The sequence below is a fragment of the Giraffa tippelskirchi genome, chromosome 14 (genome assembly GCF_054371585.1).
Source record: "Giraffa tippelskirchi isolate mGirTip1 chromosome 14, T2T-mGirTip1v1.2.pri, whole genome shotgun sequence".
NCBI lineage: Eukaryota > Metazoa > Chordata > Mammalia > Artiodactyla > Giraffidae > Giraffa > Giraffa tippelskirchi.
Genome location: NC_137288.1, coordinates 30579293 through 30596307, shown reverse-complemented (window position 1 = coordinate 30596307; position 17015 = coordinate 30579293). Strand labels below are relative to the sequence as shown.

The 17015-nt window shown below is 37.5% G+C and overlaps 1 long non-coding RNA gene across 1 annotated transcript; it reads left to right on the top strand.

The window, feature by feature from the left end:
• Positions 1-5842: 5842 nt before the first annotated feature.
• LOC145534242 (uncharacterized) lies at positions 5843-16025 on the top strand. Its single transcript, XR_014074374.1, has 4 exons — positions 5843-5998; positions 13244-13402; positions 14334-14461; positions 15826-16025. It is a non-coding gene; the product is annotated as an uncharacterized LOC145534242 (long non-coding RNA).
• Positions 16026-17015: the final 990 nt, after the last annotated feature.

Sequence of the window (17015 nt, the reverse complement as noted above, 5' to 3'; positions counted from 1 at the left end):
AAAGAACTGTACAAAACATGTCTAACGACCCAGATAACCATTATGGTGTGGTCACTCACCAAGAGCCAGACATCCTAGAGTGAGGAGTCAAGTGGGCCTTAGGAAGCATTACTACAAACAAAGCTAATGAGGGTGATAGAATTCCAGCTGAGCTATTTCAAATCCTTAAAGATGATCCTGTTAAAGTACTGAAGTCAATATGTCAGCAAATTTGGAAAACTCAGCAGTGGCCACAGGACTGGAAAAGGTCAGTTTTCATTCCAGTCCTAAAGAAGGGCAATGCCAAGGAATGTTCAAACGACCACACAATTAAATAACTACACAATTAGTCTCATTTTGCATACTAGCAAGGTAATGCTCAAAATACTTCAAGCTATGCTTCAACAGTATGTGATTCATTAATTCCAGGTGTACAAGCTGGATTGGCAGATGAACCAGTGATCAAACTGCCAACATCCACTAGAGAATGGAGAAAGCAAGGGAATTCCAGAAAAATATTGACTTCTGCTTCATTGCTACACTAAAAACTTTGACTGTGTGTATCACAATAGACCATGGAAAGTTCTTCAAGAGATGAGAATATCAGACTACCTTACCTGTCTCCTTAGAAATCTGTATGCAGAACAAGAAGCAACAGTTAGAACCAGACATGAAACAACAGACTGATTCTAAATTTGGAAAAGAGTACCTCAAGGGTGTATATTGTCACCCTGCTTATGTAATTTATATGAAGAGTACATGGTGCAAAATCTGGGCTGAAAGACTCACAAGCTGGAATCAAGATTGCTGGGAGAAACATCAACAATGTCGTATGAAGATGATATAACTCTATGGCAGGAAGCAAAGAGGGTGAAAGGGGAGAGTGGCAAAGCTGGCTTAAAACTCAACATTCAGTAAACTAAGGTCCCATCACTTCATGGCAAATATATGGGAAAAAATTGGAAACAGTGACAGATTTATTTTCTTGAGCTCCCAAATCACTGCAGACGATGACTGCAGCCATGAAATTAAAAGATTCTTGTGCCTTGAAAGAAAAACTAGGGCAAACGTAGGCAGCATATTAAAAAGCAGAGACATCATTTTGTTGACAAAGGTCTGCATAGTTAAAGCTATGGTTTTTCCAGTAGTCATGTAAGGATGTAAGATTTGGACCATAAAGTAGCCTGAACGTTGAAGAATTTATGCTTTCAAACCGTGGTGCTAGAGAAGACTCTTGAGAGTCCCTTGGACTGCAAGGAGATCAAACCAGTCAATCCTAAAGGAAATCAACCCTGAATGTTCATTGGAAAGACTGATGCTGAAGTTGAAGCCCCAATATTTTGGCCATCTGTTGCCAAGACCTGAATCATTGGAAAAAACTGTGATGCTGGAAAAGACTGAAGGTAAAAGGAGCAGGGGGAGGCAAAGGATGAGAAGATTAGATAGCGTCACTGACTCAAAGGACATTAATTTGGGTGAACTTTGAAAGATACTGATGGACAGGGAATCCTGGTGTGCTGTAGTCTGTGAAGTCACAAGAGTCCGACAGGACTCAGTGACTAAACAACAGCCTCCATATCAACAAGCCCTTGCTTGTCTGGTGCTAAGAAAGAACTCAAGGAGGATTAGTTTATTTTTGCCTAGTCACCTTCCAAGCAACAACACATTTTCCATTATTATGTTTATTAATACTTTTTTCCTGGTTCCTACTTTGACAGATACCAGATATACATCAAGAAATATCTTAACAATACATTAATGAAAGAACTTGAAAAAGACACAAATAAATGGAGAGGTTTGACATCCTCATAAATTGCAAGAATCAGTATTGTTAAAATGTCCATGCTACTCAAAGTAATCTGCAGATTCAAAGCAATATCCATCAAATTTCAATAGTATTTTTTTTCACAGAAATAGAGCAATGATACTAAAATTTGTATTGAACCAAAAAAGTGCTAAATAGCCAAAGCAACACTGAGAAAGAACAAAGATGGAGGTGTCATACGCCCTGATTTCAAACTATATTACAAAGCTACAATAATCAAAAGGTATGTGACTGACATGAAAACAGAAATATGGATCAATGGAACAGAAGAGAGAGCCTAGTAATAAACCCAATCATTTACAACAAAGAAGCCAAGAATATACAATGGGGAAAGGACTGGCTCTTCAATAAATGGTGTTGGGAAATCTGGACCGTCATATGCAAAAGCTCAACCACTATCTTGCACAATGCACAAAAAAATGACTCAAAATTGATCAAAAATTTAAAGTGAGACCTGGAATCATGAAAATTCTAGAAGCAAACATAGGCAATAAGCTCCATGACATAGGCCTTTGTGATATTTTTGTTGTTGTTGTTACTTGACACCAAAGCAAAGCAACTAAAGCAACAGTAAATAAGTGGGGCTATATCAAACTAAAAACTTTCTGCACAGCAAAAGAGACCATGAATAAAATGAAAAGACAATCTAATGAATTAGAGAAAATATTTGTAAATCATGTATCTGATAAGGAGTTGATATCCAACCTACATAAAGAACTCACACAATTCTATAGAAAAAGTAAAAATCCAATTAAAAATGGGCTGAAAATCTGAATAGACATTTCTCAAAGAAGACATATGGATCACCAACAAGTACATGAAAAGATGCCCAGTAGTATTAACCATCAGGAAAATGCAATTGAAACCACAATGAGATATCATCTCACAACTGTTAGAATGACTATTATCAAAAAGACAAGAAAAAACAATTGTTGACAAGCATGTGGAGAAAAATGAGCCCTTGTGTCCTGTTAGAAGGAATATAAATTGGTGCAGCCATTATGGCTTCTTCAAAACAGTATGGACCTTCTTCAAAAAATTAAAAATAGAACTACTGTAGGATCCAGAAATTTTAATTTAGGTATTTATCTGAAGATGAAAACACTAACACTCAGAAAGAATATATACACCCTATGTTCATTTGTCACAATAGCCAAGATATGAAAACAAACTAAATGTTTTTCAATGAATGTGTGGATAAAGAAATTGTGATATATACATGAATAATTTTATCCATTAAAACACAATGAAATCTTTCCATTTTCAACAACATGGGTGGATCTAAAGGGTATTATTAGGCTAGTGAAATAAGTCAGAGAAAGACAAATACTGTATTATTTCTCTGATATAAGAAATCTAAAAACAAATAAATAAACAAAAAGCCAAGCTAACAGATGCAAAAGAACAGACTGGTGGTGCCAGAGGTAGGAGGTGAAGTGTGGGAGAAATGGGTGAAGAACCTTTTAATAAAAGTTAAAAAACAAAAAGAGTTAAACCCAGCACTTTAGTTCCTGTAGATCAATGCTAAACCAAATAGAACCATAGTTTTTTGATGAACTGCATCCAATCAGACACAAGTTGATAAATATTTATTATTTTAAAAAACACATTTTCTATAGTAATTGATATGGCATATTTCTTAGAAATTTATTTTAGTGCTCAACTGATATTTATAGATTACTAGTGGAGTTCTTTTGTTCCAGTGATAGATCATTATGGAGACAAATTTTTCTTAGCAGTGATCTATTTATTCATATCTCTCTAAGCTATACCTTGGCTGTTTTAACTTCTTGGCTGTATTTACAATGTGAGGCTAAGTATAGACAATTTTAACTGATAAGATGATAAAGCATGAAAAGAATAATTTGAGAGATGAAACTGGGAAAAAAAAGTAAATTGACCCTTAGCATTAACCCTCATAATATTTAATATTTACCAATAGCTCTTTCTCATTTGCCTACTCAAAATTGCTGTTGCTTGTAAGGAGAACCGATTAACCTATTTCAGTCTGTTCCTAACAGCTATACCTCAGATTTCCTAAGTATTTTAATATTAAAAAAATCAGTCTTCTAAAATATATTATCTCTGGCAATCTTCAGAACAGCAAAAGGAAGTAGATATACATTTGTTCCTCTTCAGAGAAAACTGGGGCTCACACGGGTTATAGCACTACTTAGTAATAAAATCAGGGCTCAGTCAACAAGCATAGAGTACAGAATATTATTTTAATATTCACCTACATTTTGGTTAAAACATTGCTATGAGCCAGATATTGTGCAAGGCATAGAAACTAAAAAGTATGGTAAATCATCATCATCTCTTTCCTTAAGTAACATGTTCCCAATAATTCGCTAAAGAGCTTTCAGTCTAAACAAGGATCAAATTCTACTTGAATCTGGATTCTTATGTACTCATTCAATATTTATACATTATTGAGTTTCCCAGTGACCCACATGTAGATTGTATTTCTTGGTTGGCAGCACTTGGTATACATTGGGAAATCTAACTGGTATCCATGTTAAGGTAGTACAATCAAACTCCCTCTTTAACCAACTACAAATTGAGACATTAGAAATCTCAAAAAAAAAAAAAACAACACGACTACTAGCAGATTTAATTCACTCATGTATAAATATTTCTTTCTTTCTCCATCATCTTCTTGCCTTCTTTCATTTTCTGTTCTTCTTTTGTTCAATATTTTCTCCTGAAAATATTTATGAAAGAGTTCCTGTGCTTTTATAGCTTGGAAAAAATCAAACCTCTGTTGAAAATCAGAATTTCCTTCTATGAGAAATGTCTAGTTTAAAGGGAAACATGAAATTGAATTAACAGCAGCCAAAAAATATAATTCTTTTGAGATGTTTAAGTACAAGAGTCTATTGTAGCATAAATATGGTAATGTCCTACAGAAGGCTGTTTTTAAGATTATTTAAAAATTGAACAGAGGTGTTCCAGGAACAAAGGGAGTTCCCATAGAAGGGGCAAAAGAGACAAAAAGCTCTCTGAGTCCTTAGACACGACTTGTGTGTATTAATGAGTGGTGGGAAGATGGAGGGAAACTAGAGCAAAGAAAAGGTAAACAGGAGAAAAATGTTGAACAGCCTCATTTGCTGTGCTTAGAAAACAGTGACAACAAAATGTAAAGTTCCAGGGTTTTTATAACACTAATATTAGATTAACTAGTATTAGATCTACTAATGAATTTTATTTTCTTGGTCTCCAAAATCGCTACAGATGGTGACGTCAGTCATGAAATTAAAAGGAACTTGTTCCTTGGAAGGAAAGCTATGGCAAACCTAGAAAGCATTTTGAAAAGCAGAGACATCACTTTGCTGACAAAGGTCGATACAGTCAAAGCTGTGGTTTTGACTCCACTCTCTGATACTTCTAGTCTGTTGGGCTATAACGGGCTTCCCAGGCAGCTAAGTGGTAAAGAATCTGTCTGCCGATGCAGGAGAGGCAGTTTTGATCCCTGGGTCGGGAAGCTCTCCTGGAGGAAGGAGTGGCAACCCACTCCAGAATTCTTGCTTGGGAAAATTCCATGGACAGAGTATCCTGGCGGGCTGCAGTCCATGGGGTCTCAAGAGCTGGACATGACTGAGAGAATGAACACACACATGGTTTTTCCAGTAGTCATGTATGGATGTGAGAGTTGGATGATAAAGAAGGTTGAGCACCAAATAAATGAGGCTGGAGAAGACTCTTAAGAGTCCTTTGGACTACAAAGAGATCAAAGCAGTCAGTCCTAAAGAATATCAACCCTGAATATTCATTGGAAGAACTGTTACTAAAGCTGAAGCTCTAATACTTTTGCCACCTGATGGGAAGAGCTAACTCAATGGAAAAGACCCTGATGCTGGGAAAGATTGAGGGTGAAAGGAGAAGGGGCAGTAGCAGAGGATGAGATGGCTAGATAGCACCACTAACTCAATGAACTGGAGTTTTAGCAAACTCTGGGAAATAGTGGAGAACTGAGGAGCCTGGCCTGCTACAGTCCATGAGGTCACAAAGAGCTGCACACGACTTAGCAACTAAACCATAGCAACAGGGAAACACACACGATGCAGAAGGATGCCTTTAAAAGCTTAAATTTATTTTAGATATACAAAAGTTTTATCCAAAATTGCAACATCAACTGTGGCCTGGGTACTTCCATCAGAACAGATGTGTGACCAATCAAAACAGTTTTCAGCAGTAAGTACAAGCTGAAAATTAATCCTAGCTTTGCAGGAAGGAAAAGTATCTGCTGGGAACTTGAAGTTGTCCTTCCAATTCTCCTGCCAGAATAGTTCTGAGTATTATAAAGAAATTTGAGGAATTAGGAAACAACAAACTCTTGTTTTGATATCTACGTCTTCATCAATCTTCTAACTGATTGATCACATAGCCTTCACTACAAGAGACCCTTCTCTGAAGCAGCAGTTTTCAAATGTGTCTCTATTATTTCATGAACCCTTATCAAAGTCCTCACTCATTAGTCCAACATGAAAAGTCTCCCATAGTCATGTCCAATTAGATCATCTGAATCTACCCCCTATGTGCTTCCATTAGCTGAGCTTGCTGCTCAGATCAAACATGGCCTCTATGTCTTTCATATTCCTTTGAGAAAATTTGGTTTAACAGAAAGAATATGAGTTTGGGTTCGGCATAGCTCAGTGTGAATCTTATTTCTAACTCTATGACCTTGGGCTAGTTCATTAACTTCACTGAATCTATTTCTTCAATTGGAAAGTGAAATGAATAATGTCTACCTTGCAGAGCTATTGTGAGCATTAGATAACATTTTATAAAATGTCAAGCAATGTGACTCGCACTTAATAGCTTCTCAATAAACGGAGGCTGTTATTGCAATTTCTTTCTCCAGATTTCTGTTTGGCAGCTCCTGAGCATCTTTGTACTCCCCAAGGTGTTGTCCCAGTTCTTGTTCTACGTTCAGTTGATGTCAATTAATTCCTTCTCAATTGTTACCTGGTGGGGAATCAAACGCCCTGGCTCTCCTCTGCCATTAGCACACTTGATAACCTTGAACAAGTCACTTACATTTTCTAGGCTTCATTTTGCAAAACTATAAAGTGAGATGTTTGATTAGATTATTTCTAATGCTGCCTCCAGCCCTAGGATTATGGAGTCCATGAAAGCATCCCTTGTCCATGCATTGTGAGTTACTTGAGTCCTACAACAATTTCCTATAGTTCACTGTATCCTCAGAGTCCCCTAGATGTCTAGTTTGATTAATTGATTACCTGGATGACAATTAAGGTAATCAGTGAATAAAACTATTGGCTTTCCCTGAAGTTCTGTTGATAGCAAACAATGGAAATTCCACATATACATGACCTTAGGATTTGATTTTGATTTTCCCAAGTTGATACAAAAGTACTGTCAAAGCCATGGTTAAGATAGGTATATGTTCGGTTCAGTTCAGTCGCTCAGTCATGTCCGACTCTTTGCGACCCCATGAATTGCAGCATGCCAGGCCTCCTTGTCCAACACCAACTCCTGGAGTTTACCCAAACCCATGTCTATCGAGTCGGTGATGCCATCCAACCATCTCATCCTCTGTCGTCCCCTTCTCCTCCTGCCCCCAATCCTTCCCAGTATTAGGGTCTTTTCCAATGAGTCAACTCTTCGCATGAGGTGGCCAAAGTATTGGAGTTTCAGCTTCAACATCAGTCCTTCCAATGAACACCCAGGACTGATCTCCTTTAGGATGGACTGGTTGGATCTCCTTGCAGTCCAAGGGACTCTCAAAAGTCTTCTCCAACACCACAGTTCAAAAGCATCAATTCTTTGGTGCTCAGCTTTCTTCACCGTCCAACTCTCACATCCATACATGACCACTGGAAAAACCATAGCCTTGACTAGACGGACCTTTGCTGGCAAAGTAATGTCTCTGCTTTTAAATATGCTATCTAGGTTGGTCATAACCTTCCTTCTAAGGAGTAAGCGTCTTTTAATTTAATGGCTGCAATCACCATCAGCAGTTATTTTGGAGCCCCCCAAAATAAAGTCTAACACTGTTTCCACTGTTTCCCCATCTATTTCCCATGAAGTGATGGGGCCAGGTAGATCTTACTAGGTCAATAAAGGGAAGAAAGTTGATATGTTTTCAGTCTAAACAAGTTTCAGACTTTTCCTTTTAACCTTAATGTTTCATACACAATTACAAAAAGGTCCAGAGTGCTGGCAGATACATGAGTTATTGCAATTGATTATCTAATTGGAATCCAATAATAAAACTATTTTGGTAAGAACCTCTGCTCCACCCCATGGTCATTTGTAGCTGTTTAACAACTGGCAGAAATAGTAAGATCTGCATGAAAAAGAAACAATTATGTCTGTCAACTGGACTGGAGAGGGTATCTCCAGTGTCAAGATGGTTGACGATCAAAGAATAGGCTACACAATATGAAATTAAGGCAGTAATCTGAATAAAGCCACTTCCTCTATCATTACTTGCCAAGTGGAACACTCCTCAATTCCCAGACTCTAGGCTATTCTAGATACTCAGAGCCTGTACGGCATTAACCAGTGTGAGCCATAGAACTCAAGAGGTCAGTCACCTACAGTCAACATCATCTTTCGTGCCCAAACTCATCCAAAACTGGATACTTTCCTACTTTAAATATACTGATTGTTTCTAGCAATTCTTTTCTTGTAATTTCTTAAAATTTAATTTCAAAGTTATAATTTTGGTTTTAAAAATTGACTTTTAACTGAGAATCAGAAGCCTCTTTAGAGTTGATACATTACATATACGTGATTTTTTGGCAAAGGTTAATTTCTATCATCATCTCTTCACCATTTTGAGGATTCAGATGCATGAATTATATATAATTCAATATTTTAAAAGATATTTTGTATTTATATTTAAAATGTAAGTATTTGAATGTATATTTTTGAATGAATGAGTGAATGAACTAGAGAATGAACTAAGGTCAGATTTTACACTGGAGTATGAAACCAGCAATTTTCTTGTTTCATGATTTGTTGTTTTTCCATTGCTCAGTTTTGTCTGACTCTTTATGACCCACTGGACTGCAGCACACCAGGCTTCCCTGTGCTTCACTATCTCCTAGGGTTTTCTCAAACTCATGTCCACAGAATCCGTGATGCTATTCAACCATCTCATCCTCTGTCACTCTCTTCTCCTCCTGCTCACAATCTTTCCCAGAATCAAGATATTTTACAGTGAGTCAGCTGTTTGCATCAGGTGGCCAAAGTATTGGAGCTTCAGTTTCAGTATCAGTCCTTCCAATGAATATTCAGAGTTGATTTCCTTCAGGATTGACTGGTTTGATCTCCTTTCTGTCCAAGGGTCTCTCAACAGTCTTCTCTAGCACCACAGTTCGAAAGCACCAGTTCTTCAGTATTCAGCTTTCTTTATGGTCCAGATCTCATATCCATATATGACTAATGGAAAAAACACAGCCTTGACTAGACGGACCTTTGTCGACAAAGTGATGTCTCTGCTTTTAAATACAATATCTAGATTTGTCATTGCTTTTCTTCCAAGTAGCAACCGTCTTTTAATTTCATGGCTGCAGTCACCATCCACAGTAAAATTGGAACCCAATAAAATAAAGTCTGTTACTGTTTCTATTTTCCCCCCATCTATTTGCCATGAAGTAATGGACTGGATGCCACAAACTTTGTTATTTGAATGTTGAGTTTTAAGCCAGCTTTTCCACTCCTCTTTACCTTCATCAAGAGGCTGTTTAGTCCCTCTTCACTTTCTGCCATTAGAGTGATATCATCTGCGTATCTGAGGTTATTGATATTTCTCCCAGCAATCTTGATTCCAGCTTGTGCTTCATCCAGCCCAGGATTTCACATGATGTACTCTGCATATATGTTAAATAAGCAGGGTGACAACATACAGCCTTGACATACTGTTTCCCAATTTTGAACCAGTCCATTTTCTCATGTTCTGTTCTAACTGTTACTTCTTGTCCTGCATACAGGTTTCTGAGGAGACAGGTAAAATGGTCTGATATTCCCATCTGTTTAAGAATTTTCCACAGCTTGTTGTGATCCACATTCAACGTCTTTAGTGTAGTCAATGAAGCAGAAGTAGGTGTTTTTCTGGAATTCTCTTGCTTTTTACTTTGATCCAACAGATGTTGGCAATTTGATCTCGGTTTATGTACTGTTGAAGCCTAGCTTGAAGAATTTTGAGCATTGCCTTTCTAGCATGTGAAATGAGCACAACTGTGTGGTAGTTTGAACCTTCTTTGGCACTGCCCTTCTTAGGGATTGGAATGAAAACTGACTTTTTCCAGTACTGTGGCCATTGCTGAGTTTTCCAAATTTGCTGGCATATTGAGTGCAGCACTTTCACAATGTAACCTTGCACGATTATTTTAATCTAATAGGAAAACAAAAAATGAAGAAGCATATAAAGTAAATAATTAAAAGAGTTGCTCTGAAACAAACAGGATGCTAAAGAATAGACTGACTCCTTGGTAGTGTTGAACAATGTTTTTGATAGGAAGTCCAGGAAGTCCTCATTGATAAGGTGACATTTACATTAAGATCTTGAGTCTGAAAAGTGATTAGTCTTGTACCAACCTGAGGAAGAGAGTGTTATGGACTCCTTTGGGAGTCCTTTCTGCCAAGAGTAAGGAATACGAGAACATATGTCTACCTGATCTCAGAAATTTCACCATATAAAAAGGGAGGTGGAGGATGTACAAACAAATAAGAATCTACCCTGGGAAGCTTATAAGATGTTCCATCAAAGTGAATGTGAGAGGTGAGCAGAGAGAGGGACTGGAGTGCCCTGACACAGCATAGCAGCAACAATGACCTGAAAGAAAGTCTGAATCTCACCAAGACAGGGAATCGATTCTCAAAATATTCTTAATTGAAGCCCTGATTATGGTTTGGGATAGGATATGTGTATTACCTCCACCTATAACATCCCTCCTTTATTAAAACTTCAGATTCAGGAAAACAGTGTTGTTTGTTTGCTTAATAGTTTTGCTTATAAATTCAGTGTCCAGTGGAGTGCTCTGTTCACAGTGGGCAGTCAGCAAATGTTCTCATCTGCTTACCTGAAGAGCTTAAAGCAAAGATGCAGAGTTCAACCACTCTTGTTCGTTGCAATTAATAATGTAAGCTATGTTAAGGTATGTTAAGGGCAAAACATCAAAGAGGTAAGTTCAGTGTAGTTCAGGATTCAAAGGAGTTCTCCCAAGCTATTTCATAGAGACTTGCCTTAGAAGGGTTGTGGAACAAATAACCAGGTATTAGTCCAGGGGTCAGAGCAACTTAATCATTTTAGTTTATTGTAACACTATATATATGAAGGATAATAATATTCAAGAGACCTTAGATAGTGAGGTCATAGCAAGAGAGAACTCAAAATGTTTGAAAATCAAATATTTTTCATTTGGATGAAAAATTTATCACCAGCTTTGTTTGAAGAGACATCTAAGTTCTTCTAACCCTTTTTCTTTAGAACTTGAGACCAAATATAAGAGGGATATTATTTTCCCATGTTAACTTATATCTCTGCACAAGGGATGGCCAAGTCTGTGCTTCAAGGTCTCTGAACTCACTGGTATTCATAGACTGCTTAATAATTGAGAGTGGATCCTAAGAGCAATTGTTTGATGGTTAGGAAAAAGATTAAGTTCAATTAGAAGATAGTCACATTGAAACTGTTCCTAATTCTGCAGAGTGGCCCATATGATTTAGGACCACAGAAGGATGATTGACGGATTGTCAAGTTTAACTTCATTATGTTGACAATAAATGGCTAAACTATCACCTAACATCCACATGTCTCATAAAGTTACTCTTTATTTCTCATGAAACTGCTCTTGCTTTTATTTTGGATACCATGTCTTGGTACAGTGAGAAGGAAGATTCCCTTCATTAGATTAAAAAAGAAAATTATTTCCATTTTAGTGAGCACTCAATTGCAACACTTAGAATTTGTTGAACAACAACATAAATTGCTTATATATTTAGACACCTTCCTATTGATTTGATGAATATTAGAATGATCTTTCTGACTAAGGCCTCCCCTAACCCATAAACCCCTCCTTTGTTTATTTCAATTAAGGTATCTAAGTCTCTACCCATGTTTTTAGATATTAATATCTCAGTGAGATCTAAGATCATGAGGATTGTTGTTAGCCACTTGTTTCTGGTTTTTGTTAATGAGGTCTCCCCATACTTTACAGTATAGCTGGGGGTCAGAACTGAAAGGCTGAAACATTTGATCTGGTGTGAAAGTGGAGTCACTGGGCTAGTCTGCAGCTCTAAGGAAGCATGTCTGTCCTGAGCAGGATTCTGGAGAAGGAAAAATAGATGGGAAATTGGAGTTTAGATGGAACACAAGAGGATGGTGGGGGAATAGAGAGGTGAGAGTGTTATAGCCACGCTCTCTGGGAAACAAGCTCACTCAGAAGGACGATGCAGATAGTGAAGTGCAGTTTATTACACCAGTGGGCCCAAGGCAGAGTCTCCTCTTAGCCAAGGACCCCAACCAGCATTTGTGAAAACCTTTTATACCCCATATATACCTGTTGGAACCCACCACCCCAATTTCCTTGTGACTTACATAAACAAAGGAAAGGTAGATACAATCACAATAACCCCATTATGTGTTCAAATAATCAATTATCAATAAGCCTGAGGTGACAGAAAAAATTTATGACCTGTCCAGCGGTAGGGGGGATTAGTGTATGTTTTCTTTTAGGTGATGAGTAACCTGCATACAATCTTCAAGATTCCCCTGTCCGGAGGGAGTCTTATCCTTCTATTGTCGGTTTCCACAGGCACTAAGCACAGAGTTTAGAGTCCATTAGAGAGGTGGCCGAACATGATCAGCACAAACCGGCCTAAGATGGAGTCCAGGCCCCATGAATTCCTTCTTCAAGAGAAGACAAATACTCATCTCAAAATGTGAATCAGGTTGCACCACGCCAGCAATCCAATATCTTAATCTCTCATCACTAATCCCAATAGGAATGGATTTGAGGCTCTCTTTTTCTTTGCCGCCAAATTCCTGGGGTCTCTAGCTCTTTCCTCCCTTGCCCTCAGTTTCTGTCCCTGCCCTTCCCAATTTCAATGTCCAGGGAGTACTCAGTCAGTAGGAAGCTATTTTAATAAGTGTGAGATCATTCAAAACTTAAAATCTCCATGAAGATATTACTCTGGATGATAATCCTGCCTTGGAATTTGCAACAATCTATGAGCATTAAAATAAAATATACAAATTTATGCAATCGCTATCTGAGTGTGCACATATACCAAAAAAGCATTTACACCTGCAATAAGCACTCAGGAAGCATTGGGTGACTATGTGGATTTTGCCCTTCTGCAGATTCTTCTACCTCTATTTTGAAATAATAGATCAGTCCTGAAATCTTGTGTCACAAGAAAGGCTGCATGCAAATATTCTTTTGTGCTCCTGAACTTTTCCAGAAATGGGTATTTGCTTAACCACCTGAGAAAGAAGCATGAGCCGGATGCAAACACATGCCAGCAAGAACCCAGGAACACCATCTCAGGCTGCTGGAATTCACAGACTCCAAATCTGCAAAGGAAAGCAATGTGAGCCCATCCAGCTGTGCTGACAACAAGGTTACCAAAATTCCCTTTATACAATGGTTTTGCTGAGGTCAGGTGATTACCTCACTAGACCCTGCTTGTGAAATTGCAGTGGTCAGGAAAATGTGGGGTGGCTATAAGCACATCAGCTGGAGAGCTGGAAAAACCAGTTCAGAAAGCTGTCAGTTTAGAGATGTTTTCAACATATCAGCAGTATGATGTCCAGATAGCAGATTGCATAATGACCAGTGTAGCAAATAGTTGATTTTCTCCCCCCAGGGCAAAATGTTTGACACAAGAAGGTAACCCAGTGCTTGAGCAGACTTTTTTCCATGAGGGTCCTGCTGGACTTACTACACTTGAGTGCCAAGCAGAAGGCAATCTTATTTTTAACTGAAAATCAAAGACTTGCCCTAAAATACAAGAATGTATTTCCCAACATACTCCTTTAAAGAAACCAACAATCTAGTATCCCTTCAGAATATTTATTATATGCAATATATGTTCTATAAGCCTTAAAATAAAGCATCTGTTACATATTTTTGCAATGCATTCTTAGCCTGAAAATCTATTTTTTTTCCTTTTCTCTTAATTTTCTAATTTCACCTTATTTTGCCTTTTCCAGATGAGAATCTAATAAAATCAAATCTCAAATAATGACACTTTTAATTCCTTTTAAAGCTATTTTTCATTGTGTAGTTTTTTTTATACAAGTTATGGTGTGGCAGAGTTGATAGAATTCTAAGAAATTAATTAATCAAATTAATCAAACTGCCAGATGCTTAAATATAAAATGCCGTAAATTAGATATTATTTTTGACAGTCACCAAAATAGAGTGTAATGATCAAATGAAAAATATCTTAGTTATTTTTTCTTCCCCATCTTGTTTTTCTCTTTTGGAGTTTTTAATGTATAACTTTGGTTATAGTTGGGCCAGAAATAAATTATTGTATTCTGTTACAGAAATAGTCACTTATAGACATGAAGACTACAAGGAGGTAAAATGTCAGCTGTATGTCTCTTGGTTGATTTGATGAAAGCTGTATCAGCAATGATCTACAAAAACACTTAGAATCATGCATTTCAGAGCTGTAAGTACTTTCAAGACTTCTTCTAGTTCTATATGCTATTTTAGCAAAGTTAAAATAATGTTTTTCCATTTTATTGCACTTTAGGTTCAGAGAGGTCAAATAAGCTCTTGGAGGTCAAAAAATTAGACTGGAGGGACCTAAAATCGAGGCTCTTGCTCTATAATCCAGTGCCTTTCTGATAGTCTAATATAGTAAATAGACTTCATCTATGCAAACATCCTCTTCATCTCTGTGCATGGCAATAATTGTTTATCAAAGCTGACCTGCTTTCATGTTGAGCATGGAAGCAACCTCAGAAAACATTGCATCTCTTTAAAATAGTCAAGCAATCCACTTGGCAGATGGGAGGAAACCCACTTCCAGTCTCTGTATTGGTCTCAGTCCAATTCAGTTCAGTTGCTCAGTCATGTCTGACTCTTTGCGACCCCATGGATTGCAGCACGCCAGGCTTCCCTGTCCATCACCAACTCCTGAAGCTTGCTCAAACATACTTCCATTGAGTCAGTGATGCCTTCCAACCATCTCATCCTCTCGTCCCCTTCTCCTCCTGCCTTCAATCTTTCCCAGCATCCGTGTCTTTTCCAATGAGTCAATTCTTCGCATAGAGAGGCCAAAGTATTGGAGCTACATTCCAATACTACGATATGGACTACATTCCCTTAAAAGACAGCTTTGAGGGTTTCAGATTCAAGCCTTATGACAGGAAATAGCTGCTAAGTCAAATAAGTCAATCAAGATCATCAACTGTAACAAATTTACCACAGTAAATGCAAGATATAAATAAAAGAAGGAATCTATTTATATGGGCAGAGATGAGAAAGTGGCATATGGGAACTGTACTTTCTGTTCAATATTTCTGGAAACTTAAAACTGCTCTAAACAATAGTCCTGTGTGTGTGTGTGTGTGTGTGTGTGTGTGTGTGTGTGCTGCACAATGCACTTTGCAGGATCTTAGTTCTCTGACCAGGGATCACATCCAGTCCTCTGCAGTGGAGGCTTGGAGTCCTAACCACTGAACCACCAGGGAATCCCTAAAGTAATCTATTTGTTTAAAGCCAACAAACTGTCTGACTTATCTCTACTGTTGATCTATATACATCATCACATGCACATTTGCACATGGCCATTACTAGGGACCATGGAAGCAACTGTAATGGACAGGTCAGCCATAACTCCCATTATCTGAAGAATGTTATTTTAAGAATGATTTTGAAATAAGAAACCTAAATATATATCCTTCAGGTTAAACTGTCTTTGATGTGTACCCATGATGCACAAGCCTTTTTTTCTCTTAATAACAAAATAATTACCAAAGTATAATAGTTATTGTCAAAACATTTTTTTTTCCTTTTTTTTTTTTGCAGTTTTCCTAAAATTAACAGGCTTAAGCTATGGATTATGGAAGGCAATATACTTCAAGTGTGTACACTATGATTCAAGGGTAAATATGTCCCACAGGAAAAGTTTAAGAAAGTGATGTTGTTTAGCTTGGCAAAGAGGAGACTAAAGGGTGCTCTGAGAATTGTGTTTGAAATATGATGATCTATTAAATAGAGGACAGGAACCAGCTGTTCTTCATTTCCAGGGAGGAAAGAATAAGAAATTGACACAATAGAAGATTTTGGATTTGTTATAATAGGCTTTTCCTAATTAACACCACTCATTTTTGAAACATTATTTGTTCTTTCTTTCATCAGAGACTTGTGTTTTACCATATAACATAAGATTCTAGAGGTATTAATATTACTATTCTGTAATTCTTCCCAATTCATTTCATTTTTTATCTATCAAGAAGTATTGAGCATTTGTCAATGACCTAAACTTTGTGTATGGTATTTATTCTCACTTCTTCAATAAGCAGCTCAATGGCATGAACTATTTTCCTAACAAACTGGTTGGTAAATGCATATGGTCTCTTTGGCATCCTGAAACTATTTGAGTATGGAAAAAAAAAAGAAAAAACCTAAGCCAAACTTTCTCAAACCACCCATGGTGAGGGACAAAAAAAAAAAAAACCCAACACATTACAAACATCTCTTCTCTCAAGTATACCCCCACTCATCCCATGTATGCCCTACTGAAATGTCTTCCTCATTTCTGGAGTCCTAAAATATGACCACATATATCAGCCATGCACCACATTCCACCTCAAGTCATAGCATTTTCCCAGACCTGAAGAGAAACCTTGTCACATCTTTATCCCCTCTTCAAGAGCTTAACTTTCAAGAGAAGAGATGTAGAAACTATGAGGTGTAAATATCTCAGCTTGAGGCAAAGATGAGTAGGCAATGGAGATTTTCTGAAAATATATTTCATCTTTGAAAACAAATAGAGCATCCCTGGTTGCATCGTTAGGACCAGAGTGAGGATGTGAGGCCCTCAGAAAGAAAGGACTCATGATGCCTCTTCCAAAGGGAAGGTAGGAGATACACAGGGAGTTAAGTCCTACGGCAGAAGCCCATCTCAGTAGAATTTGCCAAAAAGAAAAATTAAGAAAAAGTGGGCATGATTAAAAGGGTTTTGGAGATTAAGATAAGCTTGTTTTTCTTTGTAT